We start from the raw sequence: 13713 nt of genomic DNA on the forward strand, positions 1-13713 counted from the left end.
ACTCATACTGTCCAATCGGATGCAAGCCCCTGCAATGCGCAGGGAAACTGAGCGGAGAACGTCCGCGCTCGCGGTTGTGAGTAGCGTCCACCTGCCGCTGCTTGCGTTGTGCGTCCAGGTCAGGACGTCCATTGGCTACCAGCTCCGATTGGCTGCGGATGGAGGCCACGCCCCCTGCTCTGTCCGGCTGCTGTTGGCTAAGATGGCGCTGTGCTGTAGGTGTGAATAGCGTCCATTGTCCTTTGCCTTCCCCGGAGCTGCCGAGACCGGAGCGGTGTCAGCGCCCCCACCGGAGCCGTGGCGGCCCCCCCACCCCCTGCACTGTGGCAGCAGCTCCCGGGCTGGAAGCAGCGGAGCTGGAGGCGGCGCTCGGTGAGTGCGGGGGCTCCTCGAGTCCAGGAACCTTTAGGGTGCCCCGGTTACCACCCCCACCCCTGCTGTCATCTCAGTGTCCTGTCAGCAACGTCCCCCGCACCAGCACTCCCCCTGCTTGCGATTCCCTCCCTTCCTGTGGCCCCTGCTCTCTCTGCAGACATTCCCCTAGGCAAAAGTGTAGTACCCACCCCCTATTAGAGCTGCTGCACCCCCTATTAGAGCTGCTGCACCCCCTATTAGAGCTGCTGCACCCCCTATTAGAGCTACTGCACGCCCTATTAGAGCTGCTGCACCCCCCTATTAGAGCTGCTGCACCCCCCTATTAGAGCTGCTTCACCCCCTATGAGAGCTGCTTCACCCCCTATGAGAGCTGCTTCACCCCCTATGAGAGCTGCTTCACCCCCTATGAGAGCTGCTTCACCCCCTATGAGAGCTGCTTCACCCCCTATGAGAGCTGCTTCACCCCCTATGAGAGCTGCTGCACCCCCTATGAGAGCTGCTGCACCCCCTATGAGAGCTGCTGCACCCCCTATGAGAGCTGCTGCACCCCCTATGAGAGCTGCTGCACCCCCTATGAGAGCTGCTGCACCCCCTATGAGAGCTGCTGCACCCCCTATGAGAGCTGCTGCACCCCCTATGAGAGCTGCTGCACCCCCTATGAGAGCTGCTGCACCCCCTATGAGAGCTGCTGCACCCCCTATGAGAGCTGCTGCACCCCCTATGAGAGCTGCTGCACCCCCTATGAGAGCTGCTGCACCCCCTATGAGAGCTGCTGCACCCCCTATGAGAGCTGCTGCACCCCCTATGAGAGCTGCTGCACCCCCTATGAGAGCTGCTGCACCCCCTATGAGAGCTGCTGCACCCCCTATGAGAGCTGCTGCACCCCCTATGAGAGCTGCTGCACCCCCTATGAGAGCTGCTGCACCCCCTATGAGAGCTGCTGCACCCCCCATGAGAGCTGCTGCACCCCCCCATGAGAGCTGCTGCACCCCCCCATGAGAGCTGCTGCACCCCCCCATGAGAGCTGCTGCACCCCCCCATGAGAGCTGCTGCACCCCCCCATGAGAGCTGCTGCACCCCCCCATGAGAGCTGCTGCACCCCCCCATGAGAGCTGCTGCACCCCCCATGAGAGCTGCTGCACCCCCCATGAGAGCTGCTGCACCCCCCATGAGAGCTGCTGCACCCCCCCATGAGAGCTGCTGCACCCCCCCATGAGAGCTGCTGCACCCCCCCATGAGAGCTGCTGCACCCCCCCTATGAGTTGCTGCACCCCCCCTATGAGTTGCTGCACCCCCCCCGTGAGAGCTGCTGCACCCCCCCCGTGAGAGCTGCTGCACCCCCCCCGTGAGAGCTGCTGCACCCCCCCCGTGAGAGCTGCTGCACCCCCCCCGTGAGAGCTGCTGCACCCCCCCCGTGAGAGCTGCTGCACCCCCCCCGTGAGAGCTGCTGCACCCCCCCCGTGAGAGCTGCTGCACCCCCCCCGTGAGAGCTGCTGCACCCCCCCCGTGAGAGCTGCTGCACCCCCCCGTGAGAGCTGCTGCACCCCCCCCATGAGAGCTGCTGCACCCCCCCATGAGAGCTGCTGCACCCCCCCCATGAGAGCTGCTGCACCCCCCCCATGAGAGCTGCTGCACCCCCCCATGAGAGCTGCTGCACCCCCCCTATGAGAGCTGCTGCACCCCCCCTATGAGAGCTGCTGCACCCCCCCCTATGAGAGCTGCTGCACCCCCCCCTATGAGAGCTGCTGCACCCCCCCCTATGAGAGCTGCTGCACCCCCCCCTATGAGAGCTGCTGCACCCCCCCCCTATGAGAGCTGCTGCACCCCCCCCCCTATGAGAGCTGCTGCACCCCCCCCTATGAGAGCTGCTGCACCCCCTCCTATGAGAGCTGCTGCACCCCCCCATCAGAGTCGCTGCACCCCCTCATCAGAGCAGCCCACTAGACTTGCTGGCCGCACCCCCCCGGCTAGTCTTGCTGGCCGCACCTCCCCCCCGGCTAGTCTTGCTGGCCGCACCCCCCCCCCCCGGCTAGTCTTGCTGGCCGCACCCCCCCCCAGCTAGTCTTGCTGGCCGCACCCCTCCCGGCTAGACCTGCTGGCGGCACCCCTCCCCCGGCTAGACTTGCTGGGCGCATACCCCCCCCGGCTAGACCTGCTGGCTGCACCCCCCCCCCCCCGGCCAGACTTGCTGGCTGCACCCCCCCGGCTAGACTTGCTGGCTGCACCCCCCCCCCCGGCTAGACTTGCTGGCTGCACCCCCCCTGGCTAGACCGGCTCGCTGGCCGCACCCACCCCCCCCCCCCCCGGCTAGACCTGCTGGCCGCACAGCCCGGCTAGACCGGCTGGCTGGCCGCACCACCCCCCCCCCCCCGGCTAGACCTGCTGGCCGCACAGCCCTCCCCCCGCTAGACTTGCTGACTGCACCCCCCCCCCTTCCCGCTAGACCTGCCGGGCCCCCCTTCCCGGCTAGACCTGCTGGCTGCACCCTAAACCCCCCCCTGGCTAGACCTGACGCCCCCCCCCCCCGGCTAGACCTGCTGGCCGCACTGCCCCCGCCAGGCTTGCTGGCTGCACAGCCCTCTCCCCGCTAGGCTTGCTGGCTGCACAGCCCTCTCCCCGCTAGACTTGCTGGCTGCACAGCCCTCTCCCCGCTAGACTTGCTGGCTGCACAGCCCTCTCCCCGCTAGACTTGCTGGCTGCACAGCCCTCTCCCCGCTAGACTTGCTGGCTGCACAGCCCTCTCCCCGCTAGACTTGCTGGCTGCACAGCCCTCTCCCCGCTAGACTTGCTGGCTGCACAGCCCTCTCCCCGCTAGACTTGCTGGCTGCACAGCCCTCTCCCCGCTAGACTTGCTGGCTGCACACCCCTCCCCCGCTAGACTTGCTGGCTGCACACCCTCCACCCCCCTCCCTCGGCTAGACTTGCTGGCTGCATACCCTCTCCCCCCCCCCCCCCCCCCTCCCTCGGCTAGACTTGCGGGCTGCACCCTCCCCGGCTAGACTTGCTGGCTGCACACCCTCCACCCCCCTCCCTCGGCTAGACTTGCTGGCTGCACACCCTCCACCCCCCTCTCTCGGCTAGACTTGCTGGCTGCATAACCCTCCCCCCCCCCCCCCTCGGCTAGACTTGCTGGCTGCATACCCCTCCCCCCCCCCCCCTCGGCTAGACTTGCTGGCTGCACCCCCCCCCTCGGCTAGACTTGCTGGCTGCACCCCCCGCTAGACTAGCTTGTTTCCCCCCCTCGCTAGACTTGCTGGCTGCACCCCCCTTCAGCTAGACTTGCTGGCTGCACCCCCCTTCAGCTAGACTTGCTGGCTGCACCCCCCCTCAGCTAGACTTGCTGGCTGCACCCCCCCTCAGATAGACTTGCACCCCCTTCAGCTAGACTTGCTCCACCCCCAGCTAGACGTGCTGCACCCCTCCCTCCGCTAGAGGTACTGCACCCCCACTAGAGCTGCTGCACCACCCCTCCTCTGCTAGGCCTGCTGCATCCCCCGCTAGGCCCGCCGCACCCCTCTTCTGCTAGGCCTCTCCCCGCTGCACTTGTCCGGTGCCCTGTGTCTGCTGTATTTCCCCCCCCCCCCCCCATTCACCGTGTGCATGAATTTATGTGATATTTGTATTGTGCAAAACTAGCCAAACAGCAGGGGAGCACTGTACAAAAAGCCAAGCATGCACTCAATAAGCGATAAGAAAAGTAAATGGTTATTCTATTTCTACTGCATTGAAATGTAGTATTCTTTTATGAGTAGTCTTTAATACTTTGTTGTGCCTGCTGCCCCCCGTGCGTACTGTACATGCCTCCCTCCCGTCCTCTAGAACGGTGCATGCTGCGCTCCTTCTTTTCAAACATTTTCTGCTGCCCCCCTTCATTAGTACTGTGGCAGTTGCCCTACACCCTTTTGTATGCCATATGTAAAGGTTAATAAGGCAGCCACAGGTTTAATGCAAAATGATGCACATATATAGTCTTAAAAAGACAAACCTATTCTCCCAGGGTTTTTGATGAAGTACTCGTTTTTAGGTTTCGCCTGCAAAGCCTGGCCATTGCTTACCATTTGTTGGCTTTGTTGTTGCTCTAATTTTCTTGCTTTCCATTGGGTACTGCATGTGATGTCCTGTCTGTTTTCTGTCTCTCTTCTCGTGTTTGTGTTTTCTCTGGAGCATGGACCAAGTACCTCTTCCTTTTCAGCTTTAATCAGCTGCTTTTGTCGCTGGAGCTACTTTTTTCTTTGTAAGCAAGCACTTTCTGCTACTACACTTTTTAAGTCTCAGCTGTCGAAAGCAGCGCATGCCCTGCTCTCGGCATTCGAGAGCTTCATGGAATCAATTCAGATTCCGATTCTCGGAGGCGAAGTTGAAGCCCCGCCCATCTTTCTAATTGGTTCTCGTCATGTTGCATGCAAAACGCAGGCTTCTCATTGTAAAGGAGGGTTCTTAGTCCCTCCTTGTTGCCGCCTTGTCTCCTTTTGGCCACGCCCATCAGGATTTGATCTTTTACCGGCGGCGTGACTCTCTCCCCTTCATTACTCCCTACGCACTTTTTTCTTTGCATTTGTCTTTAGCAAAGTCAGCCGCGTGTTTACTTTCGCATCGCGCTTTCACTTTTGCGTGATGCGAAAATAAACACGCGGCTGCCTTTGCGGTACCGCGCTTGATCAGTACAGATTTCCTCATGGACGTAGCAGTCCGTAACATACATTCTTAAGCGTCTCTTTAAATCACCACGGCGGCCCGATAGCATTTCTCCTAAAGCTATATTTTGAAAATCGAAGTACTGCACCCTGGCGCTGCGTGCAACCACGACGATTAAAGTTTAATGTGGGGTGTCCCTTCAAAGAAATACACCCACAAGGCACCTACGTCAATTCCGTCGTTCGGAGGAATGGCGCAAGCCTTTGCATCAATCTCACGTACACTTTAACATGTTTTAATCATAACGAAAGGTGCATAATGGCTGACGTGTTTTGGCTTCATCTTGTGTTCGAGAGGATTTGCAATCGTTTACAAGCACCCCGGGCTTCAGAGGGAACCACCCCGATGTGTTATCAGACTGTAATCTACACCTTTCGATGTTTGCACAGGCGCACGGACGCACTCACCACTTCTGTGTTTACATGTCTCTCTCTGTCTCGCCGTCACTCTCTGTAGACACTTACAGATGCATACACACACACACGCACGTACACACACACGTACACACACATGTACACACATGTACACACATGTACACAAGACACAGACGCACATGCATACATACAGACATACACACACACACACACACGTACACACACATTTACCTACAGAGACACACACACACACATACAGATGCACACACACTTACAGACACACAGGTACAGGCACACGTCTATGCACAAAGTGTAATGTTATTTGTTATCTTGTCAAATATGGGGAGGGGTCATGACTCGAGATGTCCCCCTACCCTCCCTCAACAATGGTAGTGGAGAGGCCGCAAAACAGGGTCTTTCTGGTGTCACTTTTGCTGTACTGCGGTGATGAGCCAGAATTCGTCGTTTGTACCTTAGTAATGAATGAATGTATGTGTGTATAAATATATATACCCAAACATATTTCATCCGTCATTATTTGTAATGACCTTTTTCTGTATAGCGCTCAAACGCCGTGGATGCCTCCTCTGCGCTTAATGAACACATGTAAATGTTATATATACGTTTATTGCACACTGAACTGAAAATTTCAGTTTTTTTATGATTCACGACCCGCCCAAGTCACAATTATCATATTTCTTTCTCCAAAAGGCTATTCGGACAAAGATCCCTTTCTTTCACCATCTCATTCTCAAAGCAAAGTTTTGAAGGTGTGCCCACAAATATATCACGTGACGCACAGTGACTGTGCTCCAGTGCCCTCCCTTTACTCACAGATACGTCACATGGACCCCCTACAATACCCTGGCACACCTCCTTGAAGTGCCCCTGTGCATTACTCACGACCGTGATTGGCCGCCATCTTGGCCCTGATGCATGCATTAGCATTCATGCTCGCGGTTCGTGTGGGCCCAGATTTTTCTCAAGTCCACCCAAGCTACCATATTCTCTGTATGTACAATGCGAGGTCTGTGGGTTTATTGTTGCTAGCCTCCTTGGACTTCCTGTCACTTATCACTGCACGGTCTCACGCTTTGTTGCACCCACCCAGCTTGCCTGTTTCCCAGCATGCTCTTTAATGACCGGGCGCAGGAGCCATGGCTGGGCAGCCGATCAATCACCCCCCTAGCTCGTCCTGGTACTACACCTTTAAAAGAGAGATGCTCCTGGAGAGATCTGATTGGCTGTCGGAGCAGGAGAGGAAAGGACACCTTTACAAGAAGCTCTGTTGTGTGGGTAGGTGATGGGAGGGAGGGGTTCACGCGTAGACTGCCCCCCCAGGTTTTGCAAGAGTGCGTTGGCTGTGTTTGTAACTGTGGCAGCATATTCTATTGCCAACCTGGTGTCTAGGACACGCCCCCAGAGACAAGACTACTTGTACTGCGCATGAGTGTTAGTATTGCACAGGCGTGCAGAAGTGTTTGGGTATTAGGTGTGAGATTTCACTGTCAGATTATTGAAGACATGTGGTACACTGCACTGGTGTGCAACCAAACTTTACAGGTGTGTGTGTGTGTGTGTGATGGCTGTGTAGTTGTGGAACCCCGCTGTGTAGGTTTGAGTGATTAAGTGCTGTTTTTTGACCTGGTTATGCAGGTACGTGACACACCCCGATGGTGTCACTATTTCTTCAGTAGTGTGATTTGCAGTGTGTGACTACAATGCACAGGCAAGTGACTTCCTGTCCAACTACACCATCTAAGTGTGAACCTATGCCATGCACAAGAGCTTTTTGTGCAGGGCTTAGAATGAAACAGGAATGTATCCATCATGCCGGTGTGTGTCGTGCACTGCACAGGTGTGTGGGGACACAATGAAGTGTGAGCCTGCTTTTTCTAGAGTGCCCCTGCGGGTGTCCGAAGATACGGATTACCTGGTTGCCTGGAAGTTGAGGCGAGTGGTGGGAATCGCAGTGTACTCTGCGGCGATGTAAAGGTGCTGGTCTTGTGACCGGGATGCTTTGCAGTTATAGAAAGGTGGGAGGAAGGTGGTCCCTGTAGTGTTTGAGTGTTATTTCTATGTGTGTCTCTGATTGCGTTGCAGGTGTTTAGGAGTGCGTGGTCTGGAAGGGGTTGAGTAACTGTTTAGTAAGTGGTCTCTCCTTGGGCCTAAGAGTGGTCGTCATGGGCATGTGTGATGGTGGGTCTCGGGGTTTGCGAGAGTGGCTTTTCTATGGTTATTGAAGGGTGGGTGCCCTTCGTGTCTGCGGGGATGCAGCTCACGTGGCTCCCATGATGCTCTGTGTGTACAGGAGGATGGGGCGTTGCAGATTTGTGCGGTAAGTAGAGTGTGACTCGGGTGTGTGAGGGTGGATGATCTGCAGGCGTCTGTTAGGTGCTCTGTAGGTGTGTGAGTGGGTATTCCCTAGGTGTATAGGTACTTTGCAGATGCAAGAATGGATGCATGGCTGGTGCGTGAGGTGGTTGTTCATTAAGTGGTTGATGAGGCCAGGTGCCATGCCCGTGATTATGGGTGGGCACTCTCTAGGCGGTCATTTGATCAGGTGTGAGTGGTTCTTTCAGTGTGCTAGGTTGGTGAGTACAGTCGCTATGCAGGTGATTGTGGGCGGATACTCTCCAGACAGTGAGCTGGTCTTGTGTGTCTCCCAGGGCGTTTTGCAGGTGTGCAAGAGTGTAGTTTTTTTGCGGTTAAATGCATGTGTGGGAAAGCTGGAGCTCCTCAACGTGGGGAGAATGTAAACACAGGAGCTTGGTATGGCTGTGGAAGGGGAGGGGGCTGGAGCACTCACTGCCTCACAAAACTTGATTTATGACTTTTTTATTCGGCGTTTTGAAAATGTTTTGACACCTGCCCTTGGCTGCTCTGAATGTAAAGTACACGTCCACACTGGATTAAGCGACCGTTTATGTATAATTACACTTATGTTACTCCACAGTTATTGAGCGTTCACATTTTTTTTCGTAGATGTATCTCACGGTTGCCAATTGTTTTTTTGTAAATATTCTTTGAGTGTGCGTGTGTTTCTCCAGCTGTAGTGGGTGTGTAGGGATGGCCATGGGGCTGCTTTGAATGGGAATACTGTGCCTGTGAACATGTGCTGCGTCAGTGAGAAGAGATAATAATCATTGAAAATGCAATAGGTCTCGCCTTTGATTAAGTTAGACATTTGCTTTGCTATATAACACCATTAGGAAAGCAAAAACTTAATCAAAGGCGAGACCTATTGCATCTTCAATGCTTGTTTTCATAGCTGTGCTTTGTCCCACAGTATTTACGTATGAATCACCCTTTTTTAGGTCTCGCTAGAGCCAGCGCATGCGCTGCTCTGGAGAGAAATTTAGTAGCTGGTTTAAAAGTGCTACCCAAGCCGGCCACCAGCTTGCTATCACGCGCACAAGCGTGCGCGCGACGTGCACAGCTGCCATTTGGCTTCTTTCAGCATGCGCGTGAATGCCCTCCCCTACCCCCTCCCTTCTCCCACTCCCTCCTCGTCAGCTTCATGCTAATCGTGGCACCCGCGCCTTACTTTTAACATTAAAAGTGAAGCGCGGGTGCCGCGATCTGAAAAATTCCTAGCATTGCTTCTCTCTCCGAGTAGTTTTACGGTGTCTTCGATCATGCTCCACATGTAGTTAAGCAGGGTAACGTGGCGTCAGTGCAGGCACAGGTACAGGTGGTAAGCTGTTGTGGTGGGGGGGAAGCGCCAGCGTGCAATTTTATGGATCAGGGTATAAGTGTTTCTACCCTTTCCAACCCTACAGATGGCCAGCACTCCAAGCTAATTCACGAGGATGTTATGAGGCAAAGGCCAACTGCGGGGGTAATAGAGAAACCTCCCTTCCTGGGCAGATCACGCCCAATTTCGCTCCTTACACCGGCTATAGTACCTGCAGTAAAAGCATCAAGTCGGAACCAGGTGCAACAACTGGCTTCATTGTCCTTTCCCCCTGGAAGACAAAGGAATAGATATCAACTCCGCTCACAGGAGTTGAACGCAGGTGCAGGTGGAGAGTTGGATTCGGTCAACAGAGAAAGGCCCATGCCATTAACCCCCTGCAAAGGAGGAAAAAAAGTAGGAAGCATAAAAAAAGCAAAGGTGCCGAAACCTGCGCAACTGCCTCTCAAGAGGAATTCGCCCTCACTTAAAACTTATTTCAGAATAATGGAGCAGGCTGCCGGTCACAATAAACAAGCGGAGTCCGATCCTACTCCACAAGGAAAACAGAGTGCGGAGACTTCAGTAATCCCCCTTGAGAATCAATTTGCCCCATTGGCTGGTCTGTCTGGCACTGGGAGCGGGATACTGCTGGTACAGTCTGAGGAGGTGGAGGGGGCGGTTAAAGGTCCAAGACCCCAGGGTGCTCCTACATTGGTCGCAACTCAGGAAAAGCAAGGTGAGGACCTAGCTCTGGGCCTGGGTCCGGCCCGCGATCAGGGTCAGAGCCAGGGGAGCTTAAGGGAACCAGAGAGCTTAGAGACAGACAGACAGATTGGGCTCCCTTTTTCAGTCCCTAAGGGGGGATTTGATGACTAAATTTGAGATCTCGGAGGGCAATCAAAAGGCAATTCATGACAGGTTTGATTTATTGGAAGCTAAAATTGATGATGTTATCGCCCGGACCAGTAAATTGGAACTGGATGTGGTAGCCCTAAATAAATCTGCCCAGGGGAATTTAAAAGACATTAAAACTTTGAAAGTACAGAATAAATCCCTTGCTTCAGATGTGGAGAGGCTAGAAACCCAAGTCAGAAGAAACAACTTGAGAATCTTGAAAATACCTGAAGGAGCAGAGCTGGAGGACATCAAGGGGTTTGTCTGTAGTCTGTTAAGAGAAGGGGTTTTAAAAGATCGTCCAGACATCAACTTGGAGGCTGAAATTCAACGAGTACACAGAGACCCCTTTAAGTTACACGCAGATAGAAAAGCACCTAGGAAAATTCTGGTAAACTTTCAGTCTTTTAATGTCAAAGAGTTAATCTTAGGGAGAAGCCTCTCTAAAGTAGATCTTCACTATCGGGCAACCCCATATCTAATTAGATCGGATATAGGAGGTAGAACAGCTCAGAGGCAGTGGGAGTTGGGCACTAGAATGCCAGAATTAAGATCGTTTGGAGCCCAAGTACAAATGAAATTCCCAGCCCTCTTAAAGATCATGTGGAACAATAAAATGCACAATTTCACCCAGGTTACAGAAGTAGATGATCTCTTAACTTTAATGAGACAGAAGTGACATGGATTAAACTAGGTGTCAAACTCCGGAGGTAATATAGGTCACATTGGGACAAATAGGGGGGGCATGGGGTATAGAGGTTAAGTAACTAATAGGAATAGTAAAGGTGAAAGAGAATGGAGATATATAAAAAAGAGAGGGGGGAAGGAAAAGGGAAAAAAAGAAAGGGGAAAAAAAAGGAGAAAAAAAAAACCCAATCTGTCACATAGCTCCCTCGCATTTTTGCATTTACTCTTTTTTTTTTATTTTTTTATATTTTTTTATATGACTGGAGTAATTGGAGCAATGATAAAAACTCCCGTGGATGCACGTAGACCCAAAGGCAGTTCTCCCAGAGCACAATAGACGGTTTTCACCGTCAGGTATGTTGGGGGGGGTTCCTCAGGGGGTGGGTGAGGGTGGGGTGTCGGGTGGTGGGTGAAAAAGCAAAAAAAATAGTCCTCATATATAGGAATAATTTGTCTAGGATGAGAGAAAATGCAGAGTACAGTCATGAGTAGATCGAAAAGTATTAAAACCCTCTCTTGGAATTTGAACGGAATGGGCGATAAAAGAAAACAGTCCAGGGTTTGTGATTTTTTTAAAAGAAATTCTGGCGCCGACCTCATGTTAATACAAGAGACACATCTTGAGTTGAATGTCTGTATGCCTGTTTTCGAAAAATTGGGGTGGGTGCAGGAGATAGTGTGTTCCAGACAGAAAGGAGTGACTAGGGGGGTTGCGATTGTTGTTAGAGCAAATAGGGGGATAAGACTGATAAAGTCTGAAACTGACCAAACTGGTAGATGGATAGTGACAGCCCTCTCCATATATGGTTTCCACTACACATGCGCAGTATATTATGGCCCTAATGATGATGACCCTGGTCCTCTACTGAAATTGGCAGCAGGTTTATTAGCGTCCCCAGGCCCTGTGATTTTGGGGGGAGATTTCAATCTTATTTTTGATTTTAATCTGGATAGGACATCGAAGGTTAAATATCATGCCCCTTCCAAATCACTTTCTGTCCTAGGAGCTTTGATGAAAGACTTTAATTTGCTGGATGTTTGGAGGGCCAAGTTTGGCTCTACTAGGGGGTTTACATTCTATAGCAAGAAATATAAAAATTATTCGAGAATCGACTACTTCCTAGTAGATCAACATTTGCTGACAGATATAACCTCTCTTTCCCATATTCCAGTAGGGATATCTGATCACGCGGTTGTCGAAATGGTCTTCTCATTAAGCTCTAGACCCCCAGCCATTAGATGGACACTGGAGAGGACACTGCTCTTAGAGGATCAAGTAAAGGTAGAAATAAGGAAAATAACAACTGAATTCCTAAATATTAATATTGGCTCCTCTACCATTCAGACCGTGTGGGAATCCTACAAGGCTTTTTTACGGGGTATGCTGAGCTCCCTTATGGCCCACAACAGAAACATTCTTAAAAGAAAAAAGCAGGACGAGTTGAAAGCGATTACGGAAAAAGACATGGAATTACAAGCGGCCACCGTTTCAGATAGAGAGAAGATCTCTAAACTGGAAAAGGAGCTTTTAGAATTACAACTTTCTCTTAAAGCCAGCGAAGAAATGATTATTAGGAAAAAATGGGAAACTAGCAAGCTGAAGAATTTCGAATACGGGGAGAAATGTGGGGCCCTCCTCGCCTGGAAAGCTAGAGAGGAAAGATCCAGGAATAATATTAAAGTTTTAACTCAAAGGGAGACAGGCATATCAATTTTGGAGGATAGGGACATTAGGGAGGAAGCAAGAGGGTTTATGCATGACCTATATAAGGAAGATAAGAGTGTTGAATTAGAGAAAGTTCAATCTTGGTTAAGTCAGAAAAATCTACCCCAAATTTCAGAAGCCGATAGGAGCTATTTAGAGAGTGAGATAATGGAAGGGGGAAGTAATAGCTCAACTCAAGAAAACAAAACGGGGGAAAGCGGCGGGCACAGACGGGTTACCAAGTGAAATTTACACAGATTGCTCAGAGCAATTGGTACCTGTCCTCACTTTACTCTTTAATCATCTATTGATTTCTGGCCAGAGCATCCCCCCTTCCTGGGCTGAAGCGACGATCACTTTAATTGTAAAACCCAACAAGGACCCAAAAAAAAATCGAGGCCTATAGGCCCATATCTCTCTGATTTGAAACTCTACTCTGGGATTCTAGCAACCAGACTTGCCAAAATTATAAACTCCATAATACATCCGGACCAAAGAGGGTTCATTCCGGGGAGGCAGCTGAATGAGTTGACCTTCCAGGCGATTGGAGCCATTGATTATGCGGAAGACAGAGGGCTCCCATTATCCTTAATTGCAATAGACGCAGCCAAGGCCTTTGACCAAGTAAACTGGAATTATCTGTGGGCCACTTTGGCTGGGTTTGGGTTCCCTTCAATTTTCATAGTGGGAATTAAATCTCTCTATCAGGGCCCTAGAGCTAAAGTACTGGTCAACAACGGCTTGTCTGACTGGTTTCAGATATCCCGTGGTACGAGACAAGGTTGCCCTCTGTCCCCCCTTTTGTTCGATATTTATTTTGAGCCTTTTGTCTGTGGTATTAGGGCTGACCATGTAATTCAACCTTTTAAGATAGCAGATTTAGAGCTAAAGGTCGCTCTTTATGCAGACGACCTTCTTTTATACACCTCCAATCATATGGAAGCCATACCCAGGCTGTTTTATTTAGCTGAAGAATTCGGAAGGTTCTCGGGGTATCAAATAAATAGAGACCAGACCGAAATAATAGTAGTAAAAGAAATTACAAAAACATTAACTAGATGGGGTAATCTGCCATTAAATATTTATGGACGTGTCAATCTCATTAAAATGTCCATACTTCCCAAATTAACCTTTTTGTATAATTCCATCCCCCTATCATTTCCTCAGAAAGAGATCAAGTGCCTTCAAGGTAGGATTGGCTCTTTTATTTGGGCTTGTAAATCTCCTAGGATAGCCTGGAAAAAGCTAAGGAGAGGGTTAAGGATTGGGGGTTTAGGCTTGCCAGATTTACTCATATACTGTCA

The 13713-nt window shown here is 51.7% G+C and overlaps 1 protein-coding gene across 9 annotated transcripts in view; it reads left to right on the forward strand.

The window, feature by feature from the left end:
- The first annotated feature begins 167 nt into the window (after nt 1–167).
- Nucleotides 168–13713, forward strand: part of PBRM1 (polybromo 1) — a 552328-nt gene continuing 538782 nt past the window's right edge. For 8 of the 9 annotated variants that reach the window (XM_085624197.1, XM_085624200.1, XM_085624201.1 and 5 more), the window contains exon 1: nt 182–372. The gene's annotated coding sequence lies outside the window, so the exon portion shown is untranslated. Of the gene's footprint in view, nt 373–13713 lie in introns of all 9 variants that reach the window. The other variant, XM_085624202.1, reaches the window with a different exon arrangement.

Source organism: Triturus cristatus, chromosome 9 (assembly GCF_964204655.1).
Source record: "Triturus cristatus chromosome 9, aTriCri1.1, whole genome shotgun sequence".
In the NCBI taxonomy this organism is placed as follows: Eukaryota; Metazoa; Chordata; class Amphibia; order Caudata; family Salamandridae; genus Triturus; species Triturus cristatus.